A 16,983-nucleotide genomic window follows, 5' to 3' on the forward strand; every position below is an offset into this window, starting at 1 on the left:
CAAGGGCAAACGCGAAAAGCATCCAGATGCTCCAAAAAGCTGATGGAGCATCTGGATGCTTCCCGTGGCCCTCGTGCTTGGGGAGGAGAAATTTTCTGTCTTTACCCCCAGTGAAGCACCCGAGATGGGTGTCACTGTGGGCCCCTCCTTTCTCGCTTGGGACTGTGGAGTGACAGATTTGGTCTGAAGGACTCCAGATGATCTTTTGACCAATCACCGTGTGTTTGGAATTAACACACGTACTCAGGGATCAGTAGGACATGAGAGCACCGAGAACAAGACGCAACCAATTACGGGGGCTCCTGTCCACAACACAAGCATCGGACTTGCGAGTGCGGAGCAGACGCTTCCAGCTACAGCCTCATACTGTACGCATGGAAAGAACCTGACTGCTGCCCTGGCAGCCGAGACTCAGCGCCCATCTGCCATCGCCTCTCAACCTGCTCCCTGAGGGAGGGGAGCCACAACCTCCCGACACACAGCTGTTGATCTCTGGGTCCTATATACATTTTCGCCGTGACGTATAATGACGTTATTTAACGAGCGATGACGTGCATTAACTACCATTTACGTCAATGGACGTCATTGACGTCATAAAGTGCTACCTCAAAGTTTATAAGAGGACCCACTAGAGACTGATTTTTCTTAACTAACAATTTCTCTTTCTGTTTCCCCAGGTTCAAATTAGAAGGATCTCCTAAACCACCAGACCTTTAGGTTGAATCAGGTCAACCACCAAGGTACCGAGGTAACTAGGTATAAGTAGGTAACAATCTCACACTCAACTTGTATTTTATAGCTTAATGAAATGCTCCAGTGGTGCAATTGGTTAGCACACAGTACTTATAAGACAGACACTGTAGAGCAATGCTGAGGTTGTGAGTTCAAGCCTCACTTGGAGCATATCTGGTGATAAGTTCTTGAAGTTACAGTATTAGAGCTGGTCAGAGCCATGATAAGAACAGTGCAGATTGTGATTAGAAGTCAAATAGGTAAGCTATAGAGCACAGTAAAGCTATGGAGATAAGCCGTCTAAACCTCTAAGCCTTCTAAATTAATTATTGATATTTTGCTAATATTATTGTCTAGTTATTTGTTTAGTTAATTACTTTGCTTTATAGGTTTAGACTTTTTCTTTGATTTATTTACTGATATGATTTGAACACTTGGGGGCAGTAGTGGGCATAGGCACACCTGTATATAGGTAGGAAGTAGGTGGTGATCTGTGTAGGCACCTGGGTGATGGGCATATGGTTTTTTACCAGTGCGAGAAGGACCATGTTGTTTGCTCTTCTGGAACAAAAAAGAAACCAGCCTCAACTCAAAACTTCTGCCTGGAAATTGGACTATGTCTTGCCTGCGTACATTACCTGCCCATGGTGCCTGAAGTGTTCGTTTGATTTGCTTTAATTTAAGTTTTGTTTAATTTGTTTGACAAACGGCCAATACGATTGGGTCTGGTTAAAATAGATCTGATAAGTGGTGTTTGAGAAGCAAAGGTTTTATTGTAATGGCTACAAATGATCCGATTCTGCAAGATTCATTTGAAAAGGGAAGTGCACACTTTTTTTTCCCCTGATCATCAACGTGCCATAACATTGTAAAAGATCAGACATAAAAATGAATCTTCACCAGGCTTTAACATATGTATGACAAGCTCAGATGGACAGCTACAGCCTCATACTGTAGGCATGGAAAGAGCCTGACTGCTGCCCTGGCAGCCGAGACTCAGCGCCCAGCTGGCCATCAAAGCCTGTTTGTGAGCGCACGATATTATATGTGTATGAACGTGTTGACATGCACGAGCGTGGGCTACAGATACTTAACTATAACTATTTACCAGCTCCTAGGTTACAGAAAAAGGAGAAAACACAGAATGTTCCACATGTGGAAACTGCTGTGTTGTGTCTCGCTTGGGTCTTACATGATGTAAGGAATGACACTCAGATCAGACAGCTTTCAGCTATGTGGCGCCATCTGGTGGTACAATATGATCCCTGCAAAGAACACAAAACCTCTGATCAATTAGTAGATTGCACCCAAACCTCAATTTACCAATCTGTGGTGATGCTTTATTGAGCCCACTGTACCCTGGCCTCTTTAACACACTCCTCCACCGAGTGGTTGTGACTCTTGAGAGGGCCGTCGTCCTGTAGCGGAGACCTGGAAGGCTGCAGGCCACAGATGACACTGCTGGGAGATCTTCAGGTGGGATGGTGGCTGAAGGCCTGTGGACCAGGTTCAGCAAATACCGAAGGAGGATGAGAAGGACAGGCCATCTCAGTACGCTTCCTCTTCTGAGAAAGGTTTGCAGTGCTTGCTTGTACTTAAGTCACCTGGAGAAGGTCAGTAGAACCCACTTTCTGAACAACATGCTTTTACATTCCTACTCAGCAAAATGTAGAAAAGTTTCACTGTGGCCCCTTTGCCAGATCAAACAACTCTCATGGATTCTGTCCATTTCATCAGATTTTTAAGATCAAACATCTATTTTGTTCTGCGTTTGGATGCAAGAAGACAAGCGATTGTCTTTGCTGTTGGAATATATTCAGTTAAGTCGTGACCTGTACAACCACACAGTGGACTGTGCTCAAAAGCATTCACTATCTTGTCTGGAACATAAACAAACATGTCTGATTAATACTGGGCATAATGCAACATTAAATTTTCCATCTACATGTGAGAATCAGATGTCTTACCTGGTCATACAGCAAGGACACTAACTGTGGGCCCTACTTGCAAATAGTTGACATATTATTAAAAGAAAAACTTCTGTGGACTTGTTTCCACACTTTAAGTCACTCACATTGTTAACCTGCAGGTTGAAATTGAAATATCAACATGATAAAGTCTGGTCTTTTTTTGGCTTTTTATGAAGGTAATTATGAGGACAGATGATATACTGTAACAAATGTTACTTTTCAGAATGAAAAAAATCTGGGGATATAAAATTTATAGAAATGTAACTTTAACTTCTCTGTATTTTCAGTACAGTTCCACCTCACTGATGGTTGGTAAAGCCTCCACTGGAAAAAAAAAAAGAGAAAAGAAAACAGTCTATAAAGTGCTCAAATGACAGAGAAGGACCTTATTTCATCCTGAAAGAAAAAATGTGTTGTCATACCAGTTGTTTACTTACCTTTTCACAAAGTGTTCTATAGTTAAGAGATTAAGGAAATGTTTGGCAACATTTAATTTAGTGGGGGAGGGTGTTGAGACCTAGAGATAAAGTGTACCATTTGGTTTGCATTTCTATGTTTTGCGCTGTTGTGCGTGTGATGTCATCAGCCGCCGCGGTGTGGCGGAGGTGTTGTTTTGTTTTACGTTTTACGTTCGTCTGCCTTCCGTGTGTCAGCTCGTCTGGTAAAACGCATGTAAAACCGAACCGGGACAAATAAAGTTGCCAGAAGTATAACACAGAGGCATGTCTACTTGAGGGTGCAACAAGGGCAAACGCGAAAAGCATCCAGATGCTCCAAAAAGCTGATGGAGCATCTGGATGCTTCCCGTGGCCCTCGTGCTTGGGGAGGAGAAATTTTCTGTCTTTACCCCCAGTGAAGCACCCGGGATGGGTGTCACTGTGGGCCCCTCCTTTCTCGCTTGGGACTGTGGAGTGACAGATTTGGTCTGAAGGACTCCAGATGATCTTTTGACCAATCACCGTGTGTTTGGAATCAAAACACGTACTCAGGGATCAGTAGGACATGAGAGCACCGAGAACAAGACGCAACCAATTACGGGGGCTCCTGTCCACAACACAAGCATCGGACTTGCGAGTGCGGAGCAGACGCTTCCAGCTAGCCTCATACTGTACGCATGGAAAGAGCCTGACTGCTGCCCTGGCAGCCGAGACTCAGCGCCCATCTGCCATCGCCTCTCAACCTGCTCCCTGAGGGAGGGGAGCCACAACCTCCCGACACACAGCTGTTGATCTCTGGGTCCTATATAAACTTTCGCCGTGACGTAAAATGACGTTGTTTAACGAGCGATGACGTGCATTAACTACCATTGACGTCAATGGACGTCATTGACGTCATAAAGTGCTACCTCAAAGTTTATAAGAGGACCCACTAGAGACTGATTTTTCTTAACTAACAATTTCTCTTTCTGTTTCCCCAGGTTCAAATGAGAAGGATCTCCTAAACCACCAGACCTTTAGGTTGAATCAGGTCAACCACCAAGGTACCGAGGTAACTAGGTATAAGTAGGTAACAATATCACACTCAACTTGTATTTTATAGCTTAATGAAATGCTCCAGTGGTGCAATTGGTTAGCGCACAGTACTTATAAGACAGACACTGTAGAGCAATGCTGAGGTTGTGAGTTCAAGCCTCACCTGGAGCATATCTGGTGATAAGGTCTTGAAGTTACAATATTAGAGCTGGTCAGAGACATGATAAGAACAGTGCAGATTGTGATTAGAAGTCAAATAGGTAAGCTATAGAGCAAGTAAAGCTATGGAGATAAGCCTTCTAAATTAATTATTGATATTTTGCTAATATTATTGTCTAGTTATTTGTTTAGTTAATTACTTTGCTTTATAGGTTTAGTCTTTTTCTTTGATGTATTTACTGATATGATTTGAACACTTGGGGGCAGTAGTGGGCATAGGCACACCTGTATACAGGTAGGAAGTAGGTGGTGATCTGTGTAGGCACCTGGGTGATGGGCATATGGTTTTTTACCAGTGCGAGAAGGACCATGTTGTTTGCTCTTCTGGAACAAAAAAGAAACCAGCCTCAACTCAAAACTTCTGCCTGGAAATTGGACTATGTCTTGCCTGCGTACATTACCTGCCCATGGTGCCTGAAGTGTTCGTTTGATTTGCTTTAATTTAAGTTTTGTTTAATTTGTTTGACAAACGGCCAATACGATTGGGTCTGGTTAAAATAGATCTGATAAGTGGTGTTTGAGAAGCAAAGGTTTTATTGTAATGGCTACAAATGATCTGATTCTGCAAGATTCATTTGAAAAGGGAAGTGCACACTTTTTTTTCCCCTGATCATCAACGTGCCATAACATTGTAGAGATCAGACATAAAAATGAATCTTCACCAGGCTTTAACATATGAATGATAAGCTCAGATGGACAGCTACAGCCTCATACTGTAGGCATGGAAAGAGCCTGACTGCTGCCCTGGCAGCCGAGACTCAGCGCCCAGCTGGCCATCAAAGCCTGTTTGTGAGCGCACGATATTATATGTGTATGAACGTGTTGACATGCACGAGCGTGGGCTACAGATACTCAACTATAACTATTTACCAGCTCCTAGGTTACAGAAAAAGGAGAAAACACAGAATGTTCCACATGTGGAAACTGCTGTGTTGTGTCTCGCTTGGGTCTTACATGATGTAAGGCAGAGGTCTTCAACAGGGGGTCCGCGGAGGTACTGCAGGGGGATGGCAAAATCTTTGGTTGATTAGACGATATTTAACATTTCTTTTTTTTTTTAAACAGTTTTTTCTCACAAATTGTGTGCAAACGTGTGCCATCCACAGATGGTTTGAGGATTCATTGTCCCATCTACATGCATGTTTAAAGTTAAAATCTGTGGATTATTTGAATAGCTCAGTTTTCTATGCAATATGTTTGTTTATAAATGACAGTGGCCACCCTGTACCTTGCACATGTTTAAAATAAAAAAATGAATATATTAACCTGTGTATTATTTGAATAGCCTAGTATTGAATGTACAATAACAGAGTAGCTATGTTTATACACGGCACTAGGCCCCGTTAAATATAAAACACAATTGTATGCCATATAAATAGTAGGGGGGTCCCTGCTCCAACTCTCCATCAGTTTGGGGGTCCCTGGCCTGAAAAACGTTGAAGATCCCTGATGTAAGGAATAACGCTCAGATCAGACAGCTTTCAGCTATGTGGCGCCATCTAGTGGTACAATATGATCCCTGCAAAGAACACAAAACCTCTGATCAATTAGTAGATTGCACCCAAACCTCAATTTACCAATCTGTGGTGATGCTTTATTGAGCCCACTGTACCCTGGCCTCTTTAACACACTCCTCCACCGAGTTGTTGTGAATCTTGAGAGGGCCGTCGTCCTGTAGCGGAGACCTGGAAGGCTGCAGGCCACAGATGACACTGCTGGGAGATCTTCAGGTGGGATGGTGGCTGAAGGCCTGTGGACCAGGTTCAGCAAATACCGAAGGAGGATGAGAAGGACAGGCCATCTCAGTACGCTTCCTCTTCTGAGAAAGGTTTGCAGTGCTTGCTTGTACTTAAGTCACCTGGAGAAGGTCAGTAGAACCCACTTTCTGAACAACATGCTTTTACATTCCTACTCAGCAAAATGTAGAAAAGTTTCACTGTGGCCCCTTTGCCAGATCAAACAACTCTCATGGATTCTGTCCATTTCATCAGATTTTACAGATCAAATATCTATTTTGTTATGCGTTTGGATGCAAGAAGACAAGCGATTGTCTTTGCTGTTGGAATATATTCAGTTAAGTCGTGACCTGTACAACCACACAGTGGACTGTGCTCAAAAGCATTCACTATCCGGTCTGGAACATAAACAAACATGTCTGATTAATACTGGGCATAATGCAACATTAATTTTTCCATCTACATGTGAGAATCAGATGTCTTACCTGGTCATACAGCAAGGACACTAACTGTGGGCCCTACTTGCAAATAGTTGACATATTATTAAAAGAAAAACTTCTGTGGACTTATTTCCACACTTTAAGTCACTCACATTGTTAACCTGCAGGTTGAAATTGAAATATCAACATGATAAAGTCTGGTCTTTTTTTGGCTTTTTATGAAGGTAATTATGAGGACAGATGATATACTGTAACAAATTTTACTTTTCAGAATGAAAAAAATCTGGGGATATAAAATGTATAAAAATGTAACTTTAACTTCTCTGTAATTTCAGTACAGTTCCACCTCACTGATGGTTGGTAAAGCCTCCACTGGGAAAAAAAAAGAGAAAAGAAAACAGTCTATAAAGTGCTCAAATGACAGAGAAGGACCTTATTTCATCCTGAAAGAAAAAATGTTTTGTCATACCTGTTGTTTACTTACCTTTTCACAAAGTGTTCTATAGTTAAGAGATTAAGAAAATGTTTGGCAACATTTAATTTAGTGGGGGAGGGTGTTGAGACCTAGAGATAAAGTGTACCATTTGGTTTGCATTTCTATGTTTTGCGCTGTTGTGCGTGTGATGTCATCAGCCGCCGCGGTGTGGCGGAGGTGTTGTTTTGTTTTACGTTTTACGTTCGTCTGCCTTCCGTGTGTCTGTGTCAGCTCGTCTGGTAAAACACATGTAAAACCGAACCGGGACAAATAAAGTTGCCAGAAGTATAACACAGAGGCATGTCTACTTGAGGGTGCAACAAGGGCAAACGCGAAAAGCATCCAGATGCTCCAAAAAGCTGATGGAGCATCTGGATGCTTCCCGTGGCCCTCGTGCTTGGGGAGGAGAAATTTTCTGTCTTTACCCCCAGTGAAGCACCCGGGATGGGTGTCACTGTGGGCCCCTCCTTTCTCGCTTGGGACTGTGGAGTGACAGATTTGGTCTGAAGGACTCCAGATGATCTTTTGACCAATCACCGTGTGTTTGGAATTAATTAACACACGTACTCAGGGATCAGTAGGACATGAGAGCACCGAGAACAAGACGCAACCAATTACGGGGGCTCCTGTCCACAACACAAGCATCGGACTTGCGAGTGCGGAGCAGACGCTTCCAGCTACAGCCTCATACTGTACGCATGGAAAGAGCCTGACTGCTGCCCTGGCAGCCGAGACTCAGCGCCCATCTGCCATCGCCTCTCAACCTGCTCCCTGAGGGAGGGGAGCCACAACCTCCCGACACACAGCTGTTGATATCTGGGTCCTATATAAATTTTCGCCGTGACGTATAATGACGTTGTTTAACGAGCGATGACGTGCATTAACTACCATTGACGTCAATGGACGTCATTGACGTCATAAAGTGCTACCTCAAAGTTTATAAGAGGACCCACTAGAGACTGATTTTTCTTAACTAACAATTTCTCTTTCTGTTTCCCCAGGTTCAAATGAGAAGGATCTCCTAAACCACCAGACCTTTAGGTTGAATCAGGTCAACCACCAAGGTACCGAGGTAACTAGGTATAAGTAGGTAATAATATCACACACAACTTGTATTTTATAGCTTAATGAAATGCTCCAGTGGTGCAATTGGTCAGCGCACAGTACTTATAAGACAGACACTGTAGAGCAATGCTGAGGTTGTGAGTTCAAGCCTCACCTGGAGCATATCTGGTGATAAGTTCTTGAAGTTACAATATTAGAGCTGGTCAGAGACATGATAAGAACAGTGCAGATTGTGATTAGAAGTCAAATAGGTAAGCTATAGAGCACAGTAAAGCTATGGAGATAAGCCTTCTAAATTAATTATTGATATTTTGCTAATATTATTGTCTAGTTATTTGTTTAGTTAATTACTTTGCTTTATAGGTTTAGTCTTTTTCTTTGATGTATTTACTGATATGATTTGAACACTTGGGGGCAGTAGTGAGCATAGGCACACCTGTATATAGGTAGGAAGTAGGTGGTGATCTGTGTAGGCACCTGGGTGATGGGCATATGGTTTTTTACCAGTGCGAGAAGGACCATGTTGTTTGCTCTTCTGGAACAAAAAAGAAACCAGCCTCAACTCAAAACTTCTGCCTGGAAATTGGACTATGTCTTGCCTGCGTACATTACCTGCCCATGGTGCCTGAAGTGTTCGTTTGATTTGCTTTAATTTAAGTTTTGTTTCATGTGTTTGACAAACGGCCAATACAATTGGGTCTGGTTAAAATAGATCTGATAAGTGGTGTTTGAGAAGCAAAGGTTTTATTGTAATGGCTACAAATGATCTGATTCTGCAAGATTCATTTGAAAAGGGAAGTGCACACTTTTTTTTCCCCTGATCATCAACGTGCCATAACATTGTAAAAGATCAGACATAAAAATGAATCTTCACCAGGCTTTAACATATGTATGACAAGCTCAGATGGACAGCTACAGCCTCATACTGTACGCATGGAAAGAGCCTGACTGCTGCCCTGGCAGCCGAGACTCAGCGCCCATCTGCCATCGCCTCTCAACCTGCTCCCTGAGGGAGGGGAGCCACAACCTCCCGACACACAGCTGTTGATCTCTGGGTCCTATATAAACTTTCGCCGTGACATATAATGACGTTGTTTAACGAGCGATGACGTGCATTAACTACCATTGACGTCAATGGACGTCATTGACGTGCATTGACGTCATAAAGTGCTACCTCAAAGTTTATAAGAGGACCCACTAGAGACTGATTTTTATTAACTAACAATTTCTCTTTCTCTTTCCCCAGGTTCAAATGAGAAGGATCTCCTAAACCACCGGACCTTTAGGTTGAATCAGGTCCACCACCAAGGTATCAAGGTAACTCAGTATCAACCACAGATACAGTGTAATCTGTGTGTCTGTGTGTGCATGCTCCATCAGACAGCCTGGTTTCTGTGAGATCAGGTGTATGTGTTGTGAATGAAGCATGAACAAACATATATTTGTTGATTGAAAGTCATCAGCAAAAAGAGGTTCAGGAGGTAAAAACAAGTCTGCAGAGTGTTCTGTAGATTGTGGATCATCCTTTGTATCCATTTATCACAGCAGCACAGAGTTTCTTTAAGGATAAATTGAACATGATGAGACATGCTAAGGTTTCAGCATACCTTATTCACACATAATCATCGCATATTAGGCAATATTTTAACTTTTTATATTTTGTACTGAGTTTAAGTTTAGCTTTGCTACTTATTTAGCGTAGAAAAGCTTGCAAGTTTACGTTAAAAACAGAATAAAACACGACAAAACTTCCAACAAATTCAGTATTCTGTTGGAAGTTTCAGACGTGTCTACAGTGGTAGCAGAAATAATGTGTAAATGTCTTAAGTTACTAAAAGCTGGCGGCAGCTTCGGCAGTGATGAGAAACGCATTTTTCAGCCCATATCTCTAACTTCCAGAGACCCATTGTGTTTTAGAGGGGACCACTATTATTCAGTTGCTTCTGCACTGGGACAATGAGCATAAAAATCCAGGTAAACCAGGAGAACCTTTAAAACCCTTTCAGATATTTTTTTTTCTTTTTTAATGTTTTTTTTTTATTAGAATTTTTATAACAAATATCCAGAAATGAAGATGGCTGGTTGATGTTGTCATAAATTGAGAAGTTTTAAACAACATCCTCCTCAGTACTTTGCATTTTTCCAGATAAATTCATTAGACTGAGCCAGCCCTCTGGAAGAAAAACCGGCACAAACATTGAAAGTCTCTATTTCACTTCTCATCAGATGTAATAGGATGGTAAGCAAAATCTTTGTAGGGAGTTAAGACAATAATTCCATAACACTTATAATAACGAATGTACAATAATAAAGATTTCAGCTGCTCAGGTAGCCTGGCCTAAACGACTGTAGGGGGGCCTAAACGACTGCGGCCTAAACGCCAATGGCCTAAACGACTTGTATCCTTCAGAAAGTGGGTTCTACTAACCTTCTCCAGGTGACTTAACCCCTTAACAGGTGGGCAATTTTTGTCTGCAACTCCTAAAAAAGGCATTCCCAAAGTAAATTGAAAGCTGTACTTGAACCACTTGGAGTAGAAGGCTGGTTGAGGTCTCTTTTGAAAGAAAACACTCTGAATATTCACCTACAACAATCAGAATCTCTGTAAGTGCTACTGTTACAAAGTAATATGAGCTTGAATACAGTGAAAGAGATGGATTTTTCTGTCTGCCAAATTTTTCTTCCTAAATATGTGTCTTAAAAGTGACTTTAGCCTAGGGCTGCGGACTGAAAAACACAATGGGACTACAGCCTGAAGTCTTACCTAGTCTCACTTCAAATTTGACTGTAATACAACAAAAACTGAGTATTTTGTAAAGGTTTCTCTAAGGATAGGACCAGGCGTGCCAAAGCTGTGCCATTTGGAGAGCCTTGGGGAAAATGGCTGCCATTCCTGAACGCTTCAACATACAGTCATGATCTTAGGCTCTAATGAAAGGTTACACTTGGGACTGTCTTATCTCACATCCAGATCCTCTGTGAGAATTAGTGACAAAGAGAAACGGAAGCACAAACACATTTTTTCTACAACCAGAGCTTTGTACATGCAATACAAGTCCAAACAAATAGTTTGTTCTAAATGCAATTAGTTTATATACATAAATAATGACATAGCAAACCACACTGAACAGTATTTACATAAGACTAGGGGCAGATGCTTTTGACGCATCAGTGAGTCACTGACTATTGTGCCCCAGCAGACAGGGTAAACAGGCATCTATTGGAACAAGTAAGATGTCATTCATCAGCTAAAAGACCAGAGCTGTTTCGGTATCACGTTGGGGCTAATACATGCATGCTAACTGAAGTTATGATCAAGAATATGCGGACAAATATGCCTCTGACAGAAATTCTGAAAGTTTTTAGCCGCAGACTTTGTGTTGTTGTGGGCGAAATACTTGCTGTAGACTTACTATTTTACTTGAGCACATTTACTGGACCCTTGCCATCGTGTCAGGACCATTTTTGTTTGAGTTGTATCATTTCGTAGAATACTGTAAAGGCTCTAGCATGGTTGCCGCGTCTGCTAGCGTGAGCGGTGTTGATGACGTCACGATTTCGTGCCCGCCATATATAGTGGCGCAAGTCGATGCGCCAGTAGTTGCAATTTTCTCCGTCACAGAGGTGTTGCTGCTACGTGAAGGTTACCGCTACTCTACAACCACAAAAGTGGAGAAGAAAACAATGCCGCTGTCAAGAGCAGGAACACTGTAATTAATGATACTGCTGCAGTATTCGGATCATTTAAATTTTTTAATTCAGTTAATAGAGGTGAAGGTTTGAAGCCCCGGCATCAAAAGAGTCTCTGCCCTCTTCTTTGCCTTCACGTATCTGTCCCGTAGCTTCTTCCAGACTTTCTTACAGAACTCTCCCTCTTTCCCCAAAGTTCTGCCAATCTCTGTGCACCAGTTTTGGGAGTTTACGTGCTCCCTGTGCTGTTTCACTGCAGTTTCTTACAGCTGTCTGTACAAAGGCACCTCCTGACTGAGCCTGGTCTCACATTGGTCCATCCGGTCTACTACTGTAGACAACAAAGTATATGCTATATTCTACATGATTTTTTTATGTTTTAGAGTTGTGAATTTATTTTATCAATGGAGAAATTGAGCAGCCTTGCTTTGTTGTCTACAGTAGTAGATCAACCCTCATCTTACATTGAAGCTCCCAGATCAAGGAAGTGACGTCGACGCAGCTTTAGCAGCAGAGAAGCTTTTAGGCTTGTGTTGATGATAATAAACTCCTGGACTATTTACAAACTTCCAAATGCATCGTTTTGTGAGTACAGACCATATTTGTACTACTGTAGAAGTTTGGTGTCATGGCATGTGATTTTAGTGTGGTAATTTTGGAGATACTGCTAGGTTCCATTAGCGCTTGTACGAAGCTATTCGGGATAACTCAGTAACTCAGCTGATGTTCAGCCAAGATCGAAAAAACTTCGGGTGGACTACTTGGCTGGATGTCACGGTTCAAATGACCCTAGGGTGAATCTACTCCGAACCATCACTTTAAGACCCATGCAATCTGAATTTAAGACAATTTAATACTTTTTAAGGTCTTATTTTCAGGAAAATTGATATACGACTTTTTAAGGACCCGCGGCCTGAGAGACACACAGAGAAGAAGATCTGCTCACCGACACCTGCAGAAATAACACAGTCCAGACGAGACGCAGACAGTTGGGACTGAAAGACAACCAGTGGGACAGTGTTGTTCTTTAAAGACATTATTCGTAAATGTTTAAAAAAATGTTTGCATTTACATTTTACATGCTGCTTTGGTGCTGGAGTAAATAAAAATGAACAGTTTTTACACTTACCCTCTCCTCTGTTGAATGAAACACCAAACAATAACTTTGCCTCAGAACGACCGTCTTATGCAACACTCTTAAAAGCATACTCGACAAAGCTTTCTGCAGTCTGTGTCAGACACATAAGGAATATTTTACTCATCTGAATTCTAAATGATCAGCTATAACATTTGATTTAGTCTTTCTTTGACTAATAGCCGCATTCCACAGACATGACAGAACAAACATGGGAGCCAGTTTACAGTAGATATCATCCTGTTGGTAGAATGCCTTTAAAACTCAGAAGAAGCTTTTTTTCTACTAAGCTGCATCAAATTAAATTGTATCATCCAAGAGCCTGTAATTCAACAGGTTTTTCTTCAGGTTTCCTTAACAATGACATGACATCACAGCTCTTTCAGCTGCATCATGTCGAAATATTTCAGGTTTTTTTTGCCAGAGGGCTGGCTCAGTCTAATGAATTTATCTGGAAAAATGCAAAGTACTGAGGAGGATGTTGTTTAAAACTCCTTAAACCAGCCATCTTCATTTCTGGATATTTGTTATAATAATAGTAATAATAAAAAAAACATTTAAAAAAGAAAGAAAAAATATCTGAAAGGGTTTTAAAGGTTCTCCTGGTTTACCTGGAAGTGTATGCTCATTGTCCCAGTGCAGAAGCAACTGAATAATAGTGGTCCCCTCTAAAACACAATGGCATGGGTCTCTGGAAGTTAGAGATATGGGCTGAAAAATGCGCTTCTCATCACTGCCGAAGCTGCCGCGAGCTTTTAGTAACTTAAGCCAAAGTTGCTCATTATTTTACACATCATTTCTGCTACCACTGTAGACACGTCTGAAACTTCCAACAGAATACTGAATTTGTTGCAGCTGTGACAGTAAGGGTGATATTGTTAACGCAACAGTGTTCAGATACCCATCTTCAAAGTCAGTCCAACTGGTTAATTCCACTTCACACCTGTAAAGCTTTACAACTGTAACTTGAGCAGTTTTGATGTTCCAGACACCGCTGACGTTGCAGCAGTCACATGACAAATCAGTGAGATGGTACTTTAACAGCTTTGGAAAGCTGCAAACTGCATCCTTATTTTGATCTATCAGATAGCAACTCCCTGATTTTCCTGCTGTTTTGTTTTCAGGATCAAACCATCAGTAAAAACTGTTGAAGTGTGGACGGATGAAGCTGCAGCAGCTCTGCATGAATGTTTTTAGAGCACAAGCTGGTTCCGCACCAGTGTATTTGGTGAGGTGGTGTGTCTGCTCACAGCCCAAACATACTCAGAGACAAAGCCCACCTGAGGCACAGCCTGTTCACCCTGCTGTCATATGGAGAGTGATACATAACCTTCTGCCTCCCAGCAGACTTTAGAACAGTAATGACTGCAGTAGATCAGTTATTTTATCAAACAAGCCTGTGAGACACATAGCTTTATGAGCATATAATCTCTGTGGTCACTCCTGCTTCAGTTGGTGTTTACAGTGACACTCACACACAGACATTTATACACACACTTCATAGAAACAGGAAATAATGAGAGTCACCCACACACTGGTTCACTACAACTTACATCACAGTGTAACAACCACATCATAACTATCAGTAGTTTCTAAAAGTTTCATTGTTAAAGAACAAAACCTGAGCAGTTACAAATATGTCTTTAATAAATCTACATGATTGTGATTAATAATAAACCTACACACCACATAAATGATCCAGTCATGTATATATAAATACATCTTCTAAAAGTTCAGTATTGAAAATCAATTTAACTCTGACAGAGTGTAAGCATATAACAGCCTGTAAGATGAGAGACAGCACAGAGAACATTGAAATGTGGTTTTTGCTGCTTTTTGTTTTTAACAAACAAGGAAATGTTGTCAGGAGTTTAAATCCAAAAACCCTGTTGGTTGTGCAGCAGACGTTGTTATCTGATGCTTTTCCGTGTCTTTTTTTATAACGTGCTGTAATGTTCAATAAAAAACCAGGAAATGAGAATGAGATGTGAAATTAAGAATCTGGTGTTGTTTAGTTTTACTTCATATGAAGGCTGCACCCATGAATCATCCTTAATGAAGATATTTGAAGGACTTTTGTGTGGCAGTCAGTTTTTCTTCCCTCCACTAAACGGTGTCAAACACAAACACTAGAATATCAAACAGCATTAACTGTTTCTAATCTTCTTCTGCTCTGACAGACTTTACGTAACCTGCACTGAACTGCTGAGGAGGAATACTGTGAATAAGCCACAACTTGAGACAGAATAAAATCAACAATAATCTTTAAAAACAAATGTTGGTCAACAATTCAGGGTTTTTTTTTTTGTCTTCATTCTGCAACATTTGAAAATACAGAGGTTAAATCATGTAAGTCTCTTTGGATATAAGCTGTACAAGATCAGTCATTAAGGTCATATCAGTCCTAAGTTTTTGTCCTAAGAATTTGGATTCTGTCCAAATTCATGAAGATGTTTCACCTCTGAAAGTTTCCTTCCTTCTGTCTGATTGGTGCAAAGTTTCAGGTGATACCATCCATCATACCCCAGAGGACATTGTTGGGTGTTTACTATGTAAATTTCAGCTTTATGTGTTTCTGTTAGTCTATCACCCAAATTAAAGAATGACAGCAAATGTGTTTTTCTATATGAACGCCAACATGACTGCAGTCATTACTGAAGCTATCTTTGATCATATTCTTTGAGTGATTAGGAAGAAACATATTTTAGGGAAATACTGCTGTGTCACATTTAAATTATATTTCATAAATACACAAATAAACAGTTTTCACTGATAAAAATTATTTCTATTTAAGTTTATTCGTTTTTAGATTATTACTATTGTTATTATTATCATGGTAGCGTTTCGACAGGTTTTGTCGGGTCGCATTTCCCAGCATGCCTTGCGTGACTAATTGTTTTGTTAGTTTTAGTTCCAAGTACGCAGCTACTTGTTAATTTAATATTACCAATCAGTTTGGTCTTTGTTTATGTGATTTTACGGTTGGTCGTTATTTTACGCACTTTGGTTTGTGACACATTAAGTTTGTACAACAGTTACCGTGCATGTTCGTTAATTACATTAGTATTTTATTTCATTTAAATATATGATAACTTTCTGAGACTCATAATGTTTTAGTCCTATATTAATTTATTAGTTTCAACTAAATTATTATGGGACTAACGGTAACCTGGAACAGCTGACCATTTTTGGTATATGAATATCAGAGAGATGTGCGCTGTTTGCTGCCAGATGTCAGGCTTTTAGACGATTGAAACATCGAGAGCTTGTTAGTAGAGTTTATCAGGTTATGGTTTATAGTTATGATACTTATATCGGCTGTTCTTTGGCTCAACATGATGTGGCATGGCATGTCATGGCGTCTCTATATGTGTGGAGACTAGGGTTGCCACCTTTCAGAAATTAAAATAAGGGACGCTCACCATGGCTCGTCTGGGCTATGACCACCACAGCCGACTCCTTTGGCCACTGCTCGCAGCAGTAATATGTTATTTTGTGCCAGTATCTTTAGTACAGTGGTGATCAAAAAAAAGCAACTTGATTGATACTTAAAGCTTGAAATGCTTTATTACCAATAAACACATTCTCTTATAAAGTGCAGTTAATTCAATCTTAAATTAAATCTGTGTAGCGTGTGGAACAATGGACTTTTAAATGATAAAAAAAATAAATTGATAACTTAATGTAACTTTTTAAGTGCAAAACCATATGAACCTCTAGGACATTTTTACTTACAGAGGGAAAAAAACAGAACAAAAAAAACAACAAAAACATTTGTCAACTTTTCTGCTCATTCAGTTAGAAAAAAGGAAGTGCAAAATGTAACTTATTCCCTCAACCATCTTAATCAGAATCTGTTACTTCTTTTTCCAAGTGTACTTTTTGGTACTCCTTGCAGCACTGAGTAACTCTTTGTCTATATATAAATATATATATTTATTTATTTATTCATTTATATATACGTTTTCTCCGAACAAACACTCGCCGACACGTTTTACAATTGGCTTTATACTCATCGCCACTGACTCTGTCAAGCCATAGATGTGCCT

At 40.7% G+C, this 16,983-nt stretch overlaps 3 non-coding genes across 3 annotated transcripts; all 3 read left to right on the forward strand.

The window, feature by feature from the left end:
* The first annotated feature begins 810 nt into the window (after window positions 1-810).
* trnai-uau (transfer RNA isoleucine (anticodon UAU)) lies at window positions 811-903 on the forward strand. Its single transcript is given in 2 exon segments — window positions 811-848; window positions 868-903. It is a non-coding gene; the product is annotated as a tRNA-Ile (tRNA).
* A 3,349-nt stretch (window positions 904-4,252) lies between these two features.
* On the forward strand, window positions 4,253-4,345 carry trnai-uau (transfer RNA isoleucine (anticodon UAU)). Its single transcript is given in 2 exon segments — window positions 4,253-4,290; window positions 4,310-4,345. It is a non-coding gene; the product is annotated as a tRNA-Ile (tRNA).
* Window positions 4,346-8,178: 3,833 nt separating this feature from the next.
* Window positions 8,179-8,271, forward strand: trnai-uau (transfer RNA isoleucine (anticodon UAU)). Its single transcript is given in 2 exon segments — window positions 8,179-8,216; window positions 8,236-8,271. It is a non-coding gene; the product is annotated as a tRNA-Ile (tRNA).
* Window positions 8,272-16,983: the final 8,712 nt, after the last annotated feature.

The sequence above is a fragment of the Odontesthes bonariensis genome, chromosome 3, assembly GCF_027942865.1.
Source record: "Odontesthes bonariensis isolate fOdoBon6 chromosome 3, fOdoBon6.hap1, whole genome shotgun sequence".
In the NCBI taxonomy this organism is placed as follows: domain Eukaryota; kingdom Metazoa; phylum Chordata; class Actinopteri; order Atheriniformes; family Atherinopsidae; genus Odontesthes; species Odontesthes bonariensis.